This window comes from Rattus rattus, chromosome 9 (assembly GCF_011064425.1).
Source record: "Rattus rattus isolate New Zealand chromosome 9, Rrattus_CSIRO_v1, whole genome shotgun sequence".
Lineage (NCBI taxonomy): Eukaryota > Metazoa > Chordata > Mammalia > Rodentia > Muridae > Rattus > Rattus rattus.
Window position 1 is genome coordinate 30,271,087 of NC_046162.1, and position 12,750 is coordinate 30,283,836.

Sequence of the window (12,750 nt, forward strand, 5' to 3'; positions counted from 1 at the left end):
CTCACGAAGTTCTAGAAGAGGGCTCATTAAGAGTCAGGAATAAACAACTCATAAGTCTCAAGAAGTCCAAGAGACTTAGCAGATTCATAGACACTTCTCTGAAGTTATACAGTAGTAATGTTTGCTGAGGTACCTGGCCCACTGCCTGCAATTTATGTGGAATCCTCAAAACTGCAAGTCTAGTGAGTCCTCACACAGGCTAGGTGAACTTTCAATGACTTTGAGTCATTCATATTCTTATACATAGCTACTAACTCAAACTCCCATACACCCATACTAGCTCATCCATGTTGGACTTTAGGGATATCATTACATTGGTCTGTTATCAGTTCTCTGAAATTAATATATGTTTGTTCACATCTTCCCAGAAATAAATAAGTGTTGATTAACATCATTAATAAGATATACATTTACTGAGTTGAAATTTTCAATCTGTATTTCCTTAGAAACAAAACAACTCTTTGTGGAATTGCAGCTGGAAACTTAAAATGGCTGTTTCAAGGAGAGAGAGATTTAACTTGTAAATAAGATCTAAATCTGTCCAAGATTCTCAATGAGCAATAGCACACAGTTTTGTTAAGTTTCAAAGGCCTTGAGTAAAATTCAGCAGGAGTAAACACTCAGGCAGCAAAACACAAGCTCAAGGGGAAAACCACAAATCTTTTCTCCAGTAACTGTCAAAAGGAGATGATGACTCCTCCTAAAATGATAGCTGCTTACATTATGAAAAAAAATAAATAAAAAATAGTGAAGGCAAAAATGGTGCTTCCCCCTGGGAAACAGGATTATAGAATATTAAAACAGATTCTGTACAGGCTTCAGGGGCTCCTGAACACCCAGAGATAGAGTTTGGTCTGCTAGGTACCTGTTAAAGAATCAATACAGAGATTGTGTCAGAGAACATTGTATTGCAGAAGAGGGTTTAAAGGAAGCAACCTCCTCTTCAGTTCCTCAATGATAAAATAAGGAGAGCCTTGTAAGAGGTGTGGTTGAAAATGGGGGAAAAAATGAGGTTGGGACTACACAGATGTAAAGATGAAGTGATGACCTTCAGCAGACATTATGACTGTATTATAAAGATTACAATTATTTTCTATCACTCTGTACAGAATAAATGCTAAACACCCATACAAAGTCTTCTGTAGAGTTCACTTAAAGTTCTTTAAGATTTAATTTTTCTTTTTTGACTCTGTGTGTGTGTGTGTGTGTGTGTGTGTGCGCGCATGTATATGTGTACATGAATACAGGTGTGTAGTAGAAGACATGTGCCAGATACTGTGGAGCTGGAGTTCCAGATAATTGAGAGCCACATGATCTGTGCTCTAAGAACCAATCTTGGCTCCTCTAGAAGATCAGCAAGTAGTCTCAATGGCTGGTCATCAATCTACACCCCATATAAAGTTCTCTATGTTCATTTGTTTGGAATTTCGTATCACATGTTTGAATTGACTCTTATATGGTTATTATGTGTACTCAGAGTATGGTCATATATAATCACTAAGTACCAATTCACTTGAAATAAAAGGAAACTGTAACAGGTAAGGTCCAATTCTTTGACATTGCAACATGATGTCATTTACAAATTATACACACAAAAGCTACATAATCAACTTACAAAAAAATTACACACACACACACACACATACACACACAAATCTAATGAGTTATAATTCTGTTATAATCATTTTTAAGTTATGATTTTAAATTATAAATTCTGGCCACAGTTAGAGCTATCCTCTGCTACATCTACCTAGCAGTCGTGTTGGACAAGCCTTCAGGGCATCCTCAGTTTTATCTGATAAAAGGATGTATTTTGTGGATGAGGAAACTAAAGAACCCAACAAAAGGATAAATGTAATATAGATATGATATGTTATGATATGATAGATATGATATGATAAACCTCAACACAGTTATTGGCTCCTAGTAGGTGTTCGGTATATGTCACTCAGACAGAGGCAGGCAAACAGCTATAGAAAGCAGCATTTGGGGTTATCAATTCCGGTTCTTCTATTTTATTCATCCTCTCATATTTGACACTAAGATATTTATTAGCTAATAATGTGCAACTTCAATGCGTGATGAAGTTCAGGGGAGACTCAGTGAAACCCATAGAAAACATGAGTGGAAGGTGTCCACAAAACTTTGTAAGTTAGTCCCAGTTCTGCTGCATTGATGGTGGGGAATAGAAACTGTAGGAAACACCAATTCCACGTGGTGGGGAAACACAGCTGTCCAAGTGCAAACTAGCATAAGGCTGTACCAATGTGAGCCATCACAAAGAGGGAGCACAACACACACACACACACACACACACACACACACACACACACACACACACACACACCTCCCTTCTGAGTCAGCCATAACCCCTCTCTGAATGATGACTGGCAGAAACAATAATAAAACCTATCCCAAAAGGCAGCTTTTCATTTTGCCTTTGATACTCTTGGAGGTACACGGAGCCTTTGTACCAAGGGAGCAGGTTGGGAATAGACTAATTAATTTGTCAATACCATGCTCTGTTAGCTTGCACACATTCGCAGTTTTTCTGGCTTTTAAATTATACCCTGGGAATCAAAACTTTGAAAAGCCCAGCTAAAATAATGAAGGATTCCGAAATCACATGAAAAACGGTTATGACAGTGAAGCAAATGGTGGAGGTTTACAAAGGAGCTGAGCTCTTCAACATCCCGAGACAATTAACCTTGCTGGTATGTGTTAAACATGCTAAACAGTTCCAGGCTCCCTTGGGTCCCTCTAGATAGATAAAGTGTAACATTCACACTTAATGACAGGTTTTTTTTCTCTCAAAATCATTTCCTATGTATTAATTAAATGCCCTTCTCTTTCCTTTGCCAAAAGTGTCTGTCGACTTCATTCAGAGCATTGAAATTCTCACAATGAAACCAATACCATTTTTAGAAAATAATGTTTTGCATTCAGCCGAAAAGGAGTGAATTTCACACCTACAAACAAAGATTCAGAGGGGCCCCATACTTGCATCAAGGAATCATGGTATTCTTTTCCATAGGTGTGCTACTGCTTACTTTACATGTAGGAAGATGGGTGGCTTGGGATGAAGCTAGAACAGCCTAACTTCAAGGCTCTCCATATACTGGCCCTCCTTCTGCCACTGTTCCTGAAGAAATGATCTAATGGTCCAATGAGATAATGAACCTCAAGGACAGGAGTGATATTTACCATTAACTTGGTATTTTTTTCCCTACATACTAATAGAATATAGAATTCATTTACTTAAAGACTGCTATCCCTAACTGGAGATTAAGGAAGCCTCTACTAGAGGACTGCTTCTATACATCTAATCTGTAATAAAGATAGCTAATCCTGAATGAAGTCATATAAAATAACCTTACGGTTCTGTGTGTGAGAAAGCAGTGTGTACTGGGACTTGTTACATTACTTTTCTAAGAGTCACTTTGTGTATATGTGAACTATGGATGGCAGCACCTATCTCAGAGGGCCGTGTATTTGTCTCTCCTTTGCAGTGGATGTGAGTAACGGAGTTTCACTCCGTAGCCCAGACTGCCCTCAGAATGTATATGCGCTCCAAACTGAGATGACATTGATGCTACAAGCTTATGGAACACACTTTAGAAAATACTGACTCTGGATAACTAAATGACCTTTCTAATGTTCAAACACAGACTATGATTTGCCTTTAATTATTCTTCTTCTAGAGCCATTAATTTACACTTTCTGTCTTCACACAAAGAGACATTTGAGGACCCCTCCAATGTGCCAAACCATGGGTATCCATGGAGGACTGTGTTAAAGGGCTGGTGCCCACACCATCTCAGGCTACTCTACCACCCTGGAAAGGACATTTTGGTTTTGTACATGTGCACACACAGGAGTGAGTGTGTGTGTGTGTGTGTGTGTGTGTGAGTGTGAGTGTTTGTGTGTGTATGAATGTGTGTGTGTTTGTGTGTATATGTATCTGTGTATACATGTATATATGTATATACATATATGTATGCATTTGTGTGTATATGTGTATATACATGTATCTGTGTATATCTGTATATGTATCTGTATATATATTTATATGTATGTGTGTATGCATGTATATGTGTATGTGTGTGATCAAGTGAATAGATTCCCTCAATAAACATACACCACATAGCAGAAAATCCCTCACGTCTTTGTGAAGAAAGAGAGTTTATTTTACCTTTACCAATCTATTGCTATCTAAAGAGAGAACATTTTTATGGGCAAGAGCTCTAAAACATTGCTGAATTTATGTCTTAAGTGGCTGGTATATAGAACATAGACATTCTGAATTAAAGATCAACACTCAAAATATGGAACTCAGTCAAAATCCCAACCCCATGGATAGACTAAGATAGAGAAGCAATAACACATGTTTTTATCTCTCTTCTCTGGTAAACCAACGTGTGTGAGCAAAGTCAACTGCAGCCACGGATGCACATCTATTGCAGAGCACATTTCTACTCAGGTGAGGACTCTAAAACAGAAGACTCTGTATATGCATGACACATTCGGATTGTTAAATTATTAATTTGGCCTTTATAATCATGTTAATGAGACATGAGTTCCTAATTAGTATTTAATGCTGAACTCTTTTAAAGACACCCTGTGATGGAAAAGCAAAAAGCAACTACACATATATATGAACAAAGAAAATGCTGCTGAGAAAGAAGGCATGATTTATTAATTCACACAGTTCTGCCTTCATCTCTCAGAGGTTTTGGTTTTTTAGAGGTATATGAGTCATGTGACAATCAGAGACTTAACATGTCTTAGCTGGCATTCGGAAATAGCAGATGCTAAGTGTTTCACTGTCAACAGAGCATTCACTCACAAACTAAAAGTAAGCATCACACTTACTGCAGCACAGAGAAATACAGGTGACAGCAGACTGCACCTAAAGCTAACTTGATTCTTATTAGGGCAATTCCTCTACCTCTTCTGAGTGCCTGGCCTAAGGGAGTTTCACGGTGCCACAAGAAGGGGGACAACCCTACAACTAGCCAACTGTTTTCCTAACTCCCATGATTATCTATCTTTTTTTCTTGAGAGAAAGAGAGAGAGAAAGAGAGAGAGAGAGAGAGAGAGAGAGAGAGAGAGAGAGAGAGAGTCTCAAAGAATAGGAAATAAGGTACCAGTAGACTTTTCTAAGACACTTTACAATATCTCCTGGATATGACATAGGCACCTGTTAAACCATTTTCCCCAGGGACAAATGTGACCCTTACTCTTCTATACAAATAAACATATAAACTGGAATTTTAATAAGGCTGAACAGATTCTGGACCCTGAACCCATCAGCCTCAGGAAACTTTCCATTTATCTCCTCTCTGGCCTCCTGGAACAGAAATCCTATCCCACATGGTTGTCATGAAATGTACAGACATTTTTGCAAATATCATAAGGCAGTAGCTGATTCTCCATACTTATAAATTATTGTTCCAGTTATTCTTTCTTTATTCTTTCTTGGCACCCTCCATATGTACAAACATAAGGATTTGTATATTCCGAGTGGTATGTACACACTGACAAGCAATTAGATACATCCAAAAATTATTTATATTATAAATAAGTTTACATAAAAGCCTATAAGCATACGTACTTCATTGATTACCCTTTAATTACTATAAGCATGGTATTTATGATTTTAAAAACTATGGGAGTCTTTTGACTCAAACTTATAGTCTGCCCCAGTGTAGGCACATCCTCTATATTCTGGCCCTTTCCAATGAATTTAAGAAAGAAAACTTTATCAGCAGCTTCCCATAGACATGGAAATAAATAGTTGTAAATCAGTAGAATAATATATTTACTCATGTCTTTTAGGACATAGACATCTACAACAATTTTACCTTTCTCTCTATTTTACACCTGCCCACTTCTCTGTCTACTTTGTCATACCCATACTGCCTTGTGCCTAACATGTTGGAACAATGCAGCCCTCACTCAGTTTCACCCATTGTACCTTGGTCTATCCCAGCACATTACACAAAGATAAAGATATTCTTTAAAAGGGAAAAGATACACAGAAAAGCAAAGACAGTGTTGTGTGTGGGGTAAATCAATAAAATAAATCATTAAAATGTATCACATTTGTCTTAAAAATTAAGAAGTAAGTGCACATCCATACCTTTTTAGTCTTAATCTTCTTTAATCTTAGACTCAAATGTCAGAGCAACATTGGGATGAAGTAATGTCCTCAAGCCCCCACCACAGCAACAATGTCCTTAACTTCCACACAGGATCCAGGGTAGCAGTCCCCTTTCTGAGGATAGCGGGTTCTTCTATGTCTATGAAAAGATAAGAGCAATATTCAAACACTCAAAACATATATCAGCAAGGTTCTAGAAACTAAATAAAGTCTCTTAAACAATAATGGAGAATTCAGCATTGAGTGATTAAAACATCACCTCCAACCTGACCATGTATACACACCACACCATGAGCACCATCAACGGCACCATTACTATAACCACTATCACCTCCACAAGCACCATGACTACACTGCCATCCTGACCACTCCCACCAGCACCAGTACAAGTAGCATCAGTGCCAGCACTGACAGTCCTCGCTGGCATCACCCCTACCACCAAGTAATTATAGTGTTATACTTGAAAAGATTTTTCTGAGTGTACAACAATACTCATTTGCTCATCTGTTCTAAAGGGAAAGCAACGATTGGAGAGAAGTTATTTTCCATGATGACACTGGTTTGGTATGAATATCTCTTTAATAAAGAGTATGTGCTTATCCAGGTTCTATGACCAAGTGACACCAATGGATCAAGGAATATCACTCCATCTGTATACATTCTACTCATTTGCATCTAAGGTAGAAAAAGGACCTGTTACCACTGGCCACTCCATCATGGGTACCTCCAGGATATCATTGCAACTTCATTGGTTCTAATGTAAGGACACTTTGCTACCCAGTCCTAAGCTTCCTTTCTATGCACACTTTCACTGGGTGCCTCTTCTAGTCCTTTGAGTTGAGTTGTCATTTTCTCAAATTTGAGATTTGTCTCGAGCCCTAGATAAGCTCCTCAAGTCCAAATTCCCTCTTCCCAAGTCCTTAAATGGTCCGAGATGGTCAAGAATGAGGCAGACGTTAGCCTTTCACTATCAGCCTACTCTGGCCCTCATACCTTTCCAGCATACCTACTAAGACGTTTGAACCTTTTCAACTTAACACTGGCATTGCTTTAAACTAGGTGAGGTCTTTTTAAATTCAAGAATTTTCATCTTTTCTTGGTTCCTACCTCACCTGTGTGGCTCTTATAAACACCTACATAAAACCATAAACCCTATCACATCTCTCATTCATCTTTCTGTTTAAAGCCAGGGAAGTTTTTCTGTTATATTAAATTTACTCACTTTCTACTTAGTTTTCCACATTCAAACATAGATCCTATGTGTATAAGGATCACTGTTTCTTGTATTTTAACACATATACATGTTTAAACCTAGCATGTATTCTACACCCTAGTAGTGCACAAGAGTGGAACACACTGTTTGAGTGAATGAATTAAGTCTTTCCAAGGACCATTCAGCGAGTGTCTGTGCATGACTGGATCTCAAAGTGTCGGGTCTCTATTAATCCTGCAAATGATATGACAATGACAACATGAATGACTTTCAGTGTTAAGCTTAGAAAATGGCTTTAAGTGGCCTGGCATGTGACACAAATATTTATTACACATATCAATAGATATGATATAAATGAAAATTCTAAGTACCTACTTCTTAGAAATGAAAGATTACATAATGTATATACCTAGATGCCCTGCTCCTACTATGAGCATAACTTTGTCTTTTCTATTTTCTCTGCCATTTCTCCCATGCCATTGCCTTTATCCTTTTCTGTAGTCTCAATCCATACTTTTGTGAGGGAGGGGGTATGAGAAAGAATGAGTCCAGGGCTATGTGAAAGATTTGCTTCAGATGGAAAGTGTCGGAGCGGAGTTCAAAGGACTTTGCATCTGAAGCCAATTGCTCATTAGTCTTCTTTGTGTTTGTATGATGCCTTCCCCTTGGGACTCTATTTTCTCACTGGGCTAAACAATAGGTCATCAACCATTTTAAACTACAAAAACAAAATATTTTCCATACTGCTTTAATAATGGGATTTTGTTGTTTTCAGAAGTCTATGATTAGCTAACAAATAGAGTACAGTGCTTCAAAAAAATATCTATAGAGGTATTCTGACACCTTGGCAAATTACATCATATCCCAGTATCAAAAGGTTAGATACCTCTGACAGAAGTTTGTTTAAGCAGAGGTCTAATAGCTTCATCTGTCACTATGAAATTTTTTGCCTTCTGTGAATATCAAGGCATTCAGATTTTTCTCAGGCATAATTTTTTCTATAAATGTATCCTTTAAGATGTTTATGATGAAGAGGTGGCCACGGACATATATCATTCTCTATTGTGATGATGGGCATCTTCAACTGGTTTTATTTCTTTTGCCCATTGTAGTCAGGTAGTCTACATGAGATATGACCTCATGCTCCTTCATTACATCCCCCTCCCCCATTGTCTGGCTCTTTTCCATCTCGTGTGGAATGAAAGTGCTTCTGCGGCTTAAAACGACTCTAGGCAACTTTCTGTGCAACACCAGCAGATATGTGATATTACTCTGCCTGCCCTCATATTGGGGCAGTTGAAGAAACCACATTATAAGAGTCAACTTTCCTGGTTCACTTCATTTCTTCTCGCTGATACCCAGTAATTTAGGGGTGATTTGGCCATGGTTTTTGTAAGAAGCTCATAATCAACTTGTCACAGCTTTAATTATTCCTGCATTTCCAAAGCCAAGGAGCGCAACTTCAGAAGGCAAACAATGTTATATTTCAGAATAATGATACACAGGAAGCTGTTAAATAGATATGCTTTGTGGAGCCCAGTCTCAGGTCCATCTAAATGCATCTTTGTTTCCTTGTTCCCAAGATCTGTTAGGGATGGTCTGTGTTGGGATGGAAACAACATAAAAGAATATAACATTTAAAAAAAACTTAGTTAGAGCTGACCTAAGCAATAGGTAAGGTTCTTCAGAGCGAAAATAAATGGCAATCCATCTTAGATGAGGTGAGGTTATGCTCAGAAGTATATTGACTCAGCACATGTTCCCTGGGCACATCCTGTTTGCTGTGCATTTTATTGAGGGCTGGGAATACAGTAGAAACCACTGTAGACTCACTGTGACTTTGTGACGCCTTCACTCCTAATACTATAATTCAGGCTTTGTAATTTCCTAACTTCTGCCCAGATGTGCTAAGTGTGACAAATTCCACCCCTTCCCCACAGATTCTCCATTATTTTATGTGGTAATGAGTGATGTGTGGACTTAAATATCTCAAATCTTGACAAGCATATTAAATGTTTAAAGAGAGGCAATTCTAGATTTCCTTTCCCTTTTGTGGATGTCTTTGCGTGTTTCTTTTCCTTCTCTATTCCTCTTCCCTATTCCTTTTCTCCCTCCCCTCTCTATGTCCTGTCTCCTTAACCTTTGAAGATAGATTCTGAGTTGGTCAGGCTAGTTTTGAATTCACTCTGTAGCCCAAAAACCTCTTGAACTCGTGATCATCCTGCCTCTGTCTTCAAATAGCTAGGTTACAGGATTTAAGTTATGGATTTAAGTCCATAATTAACCATGTTAATTATGGCCTTCCTTAGATACATGTTTATTTCATGAGCATGCTCACCAGACCTAATTCAACACACACTTCTGTTCTGAGTTTTTGTTATGAAGCAAAAAGCACAAAAGCACTCTACTGAGATGTTCCACAGTACAGTAAAAAGTTCCAGTCTAAGTTTCAGAAATCAGCATCTCTGAAATCCATGGAAAGTTGTTAATCTTATCATATAGCAAAATAAACTGAGAAGCACATGCTTGGGGTATTGACAAAATCATTAATGTCAAGAAAAAAGCTACAAATATTTTCTTAATTGCCAGTATTTCCAAGGGTGGAAACCTAGTCATAGAGGAAAGTGGCATCTCGCCTGGTGGGCAGCCTTGCGTGCTCCAGAGGACATGTCACTCCTCAAGAGGTATCAATTAGTGGCTGCTCTGAGAGCAGTGTGAACCACACCTCTTTAATGGCTGGGTTGCCTTAAAAATCATCCCCTGTGAAGATAACACATACACATGAACCAAGCCACAGATCCAAGTGCACCCGGACACACTTGTCAGGAAAATCAGGTCACAGAGGTGTTAGGAGCTAAAAAAGTGTAATGATCAAGATTGTGGGATGGAAATGGATTAGGGTAAAATTCAAATTTCAATTCACAACTTTCAGTTTAAAATAGTGCTAACAGGGACTGCTACCCAAAATACTCACCTCCCCAAAAGTATGGTCTCAGATGTGCTCTATAAGTATACAAGATTTTCTCTCTTATACTATCCTCCACATTGCCAGCTATGGTTCATAGTATGTGTCTATGTTTGATAGTATTACTACCATCTATATAGAGAAAGCATTGAGTTTAGAAACTTTAATGGTTCTGATTGTAATCAAATAAATAAAAGCCATGATAGTGTCAGGATTCAAATTCAGAAATGACCCCAAATAATTATTCACCAAGTACTCTGAGAATCAGTAGACTGCCTCCAATATTTCATTTCTCATTAACTCTAGGTCTGACACTCCATAATGTCACAAGTCTAACAAAAGGTGGCAGTGCTCAGAGACACAACTGAAAACTGACCTGCTTGATCCCTATGGATAGGAGAGAAGGCATCCAGGCAGGACAGGTTCTATTTTTTCCCAAAAGTTCTGGAAGTATCTCTGAATTGGTATCACCCCAAGTAGCAATGACAGCATTATGTGTCATTCAATTACATCTATGGGTAGACTGATTACATCTTGTACCAAGTGAGATTACTCAAAGAATTCTGGGTATAGCAAACTCTTTAGGAATCTCAGTGCTCAACTATACAGCTGGAGTGGTAGTTGGGGCTGTGTACAATAAGAAAGTCCTTGCCTCCTAGTTAGATATGTCTCGCACTGCTAGGATATAGCAAAATGACATAGCTGATGGGCTTTAAGGGTTAAAAGCAACAGTGACTATAGGGTGCCTGATAGCTTGTCAATACAGTAAGACCTTATTTCTTACCTACGTAGCCTTTTTAAATTGGGTGGTGAAATTAAAGGGGTTCGGGAAGAAAAGTTACTGCATGTTATAATGAGATTCCAGGGAATTTCCTGGCACTGGGCTAAGTAGGCCCTGATCTATAGAGTCTTTTTTGATAATGAAACATGTTAATCATGTCTATAAAGTGGATTGGAAACTGATAGTCTTTTGGCAATAATCACAATAGCCTGGAAGATCAGCTCTTAAAACTAAGCATGCAAAGAAACATGGCACCCCTTAACCTTCTCGGTACATATGCCCAACACTCTTATCACATAAACTATGCTCACTGTTGTGATGGTTTGGATAGAAATGGCCCCCACAGAATCTTGTGTTTGAATGTATGTCCCATAAAGAATGGTACTATTAGGAGGCTCCACTTTGTTAGAGGAAAGGGTGTAACTTGGGGACGGCACTTTGAGGTCTCAGAAGCTCAAGTCTTCTCTTACTGCTGCTTTTGGATCAAGATGCAGAGCTCTAAGCTCCTTCTCCAGCACTTGTCTCACTACATGCCACCATGCTTTATGCCATGACAATAATAAATGAAACTTCTGGAACTCTAAGATAGCTTCAATTAAATGTTTTCTTTTTCATAGGAGTTGCTATGGTCATTGTGCCTTTTCACAGCAATAAAACCCTAACTAAGACAGTTACCCGGAAATACAAGTCACTTTTATTCCAACTGTTTGTTGACGTAGACGTAGTCAGTGTGTCGATTCTAACTAACAGAGGATAAATGAGTCCTTGTTTGCAATATTCAGGGAATGAGTCATACCACTATTGGAAGTACCAACACAGTTGAACTTCAGTGTTGTCTCATGAAGTCCTCCAAAAACAAATATCCACATGGGCCTGGGCAACAGTTCACGAGTTATATGCCAACAATGTTTGTAGTGGTAGCGATGTTACTCTTCCTGACCTGAAAACCAGACACTGATGTTTCTATCAAGCCTCAAACCCAGAAGGTAGCTGACTTTGTCATCCTCTCCTTATTTGTCAGCAGAGAAAAACAGTCAGATGACACACTTAGAGAGACAATAATTAAAGGACTGGGTGATGAGCAGTGGTTTTCCACGTCTCTATACATTCAATGCAACAGAGACCCTAATAAGGATCATTTACATCAACATAGTTCAGCATCATCTCATTCCAACAACATTGGCTTCTGATCTCCTGTCCTTGATGACAAAGGTATATCAGAGTGTCAATGTTACTGCTGAGAACACATAAGAAGATCCTCATTCTCAGAAGCTGTCAAGTAGGGCTATGGTTTTGCCTTGGTGGCATAAAATTCAAAGGTGCATTTGGATAAGTATTAGAGATCTGACTGAGTATGAAGTTGATTGTTTGTTCTCAGGCTGGATCGTTGGTCATGTTATTTACTTCCAGGGCTCATTTGCAATTTAAAAAAACTAGAAAAGCTAGAAAAACAAACTCAAATGGCTCCTTGTGAAATCAGCTTCTAAACAAAATAGGAGAGTCAAATTACCCCAAGCCTCTAGACCCAGCACTTTAGAGGAGGCAGAGACAGGAGCAACTCAGGTTCAAACCCAGGATCGGCTGAAACACATAGTAAGATTCCTTCTCAAATGAGAGACACAAGGAAA

The 12,750-nt window shown here is 38.5% G+C and overlaps 1 protein-coding gene across 1 annotated transcript in view; it reads right to left on the reverse strand.

Annotated features, from left to right (window-relative positions):
• Window positions 1-12,750, reverse strand: part of Sgcd (sarcoglycan delta) — a 911,604-nt gene that overhangs the window by 529,809 nt on the left and 369,045 nt on the right. The window contains exon 2 of the mRNA XM_032911912.1: window positions 6,143-6,302. The gene's annotated coding sequence lies outside the window, so the exon portion shown is untranslated. The remainder of the gene's footprint in view (window positions 1-6,142; window positions 6,303-12,750) is intronic.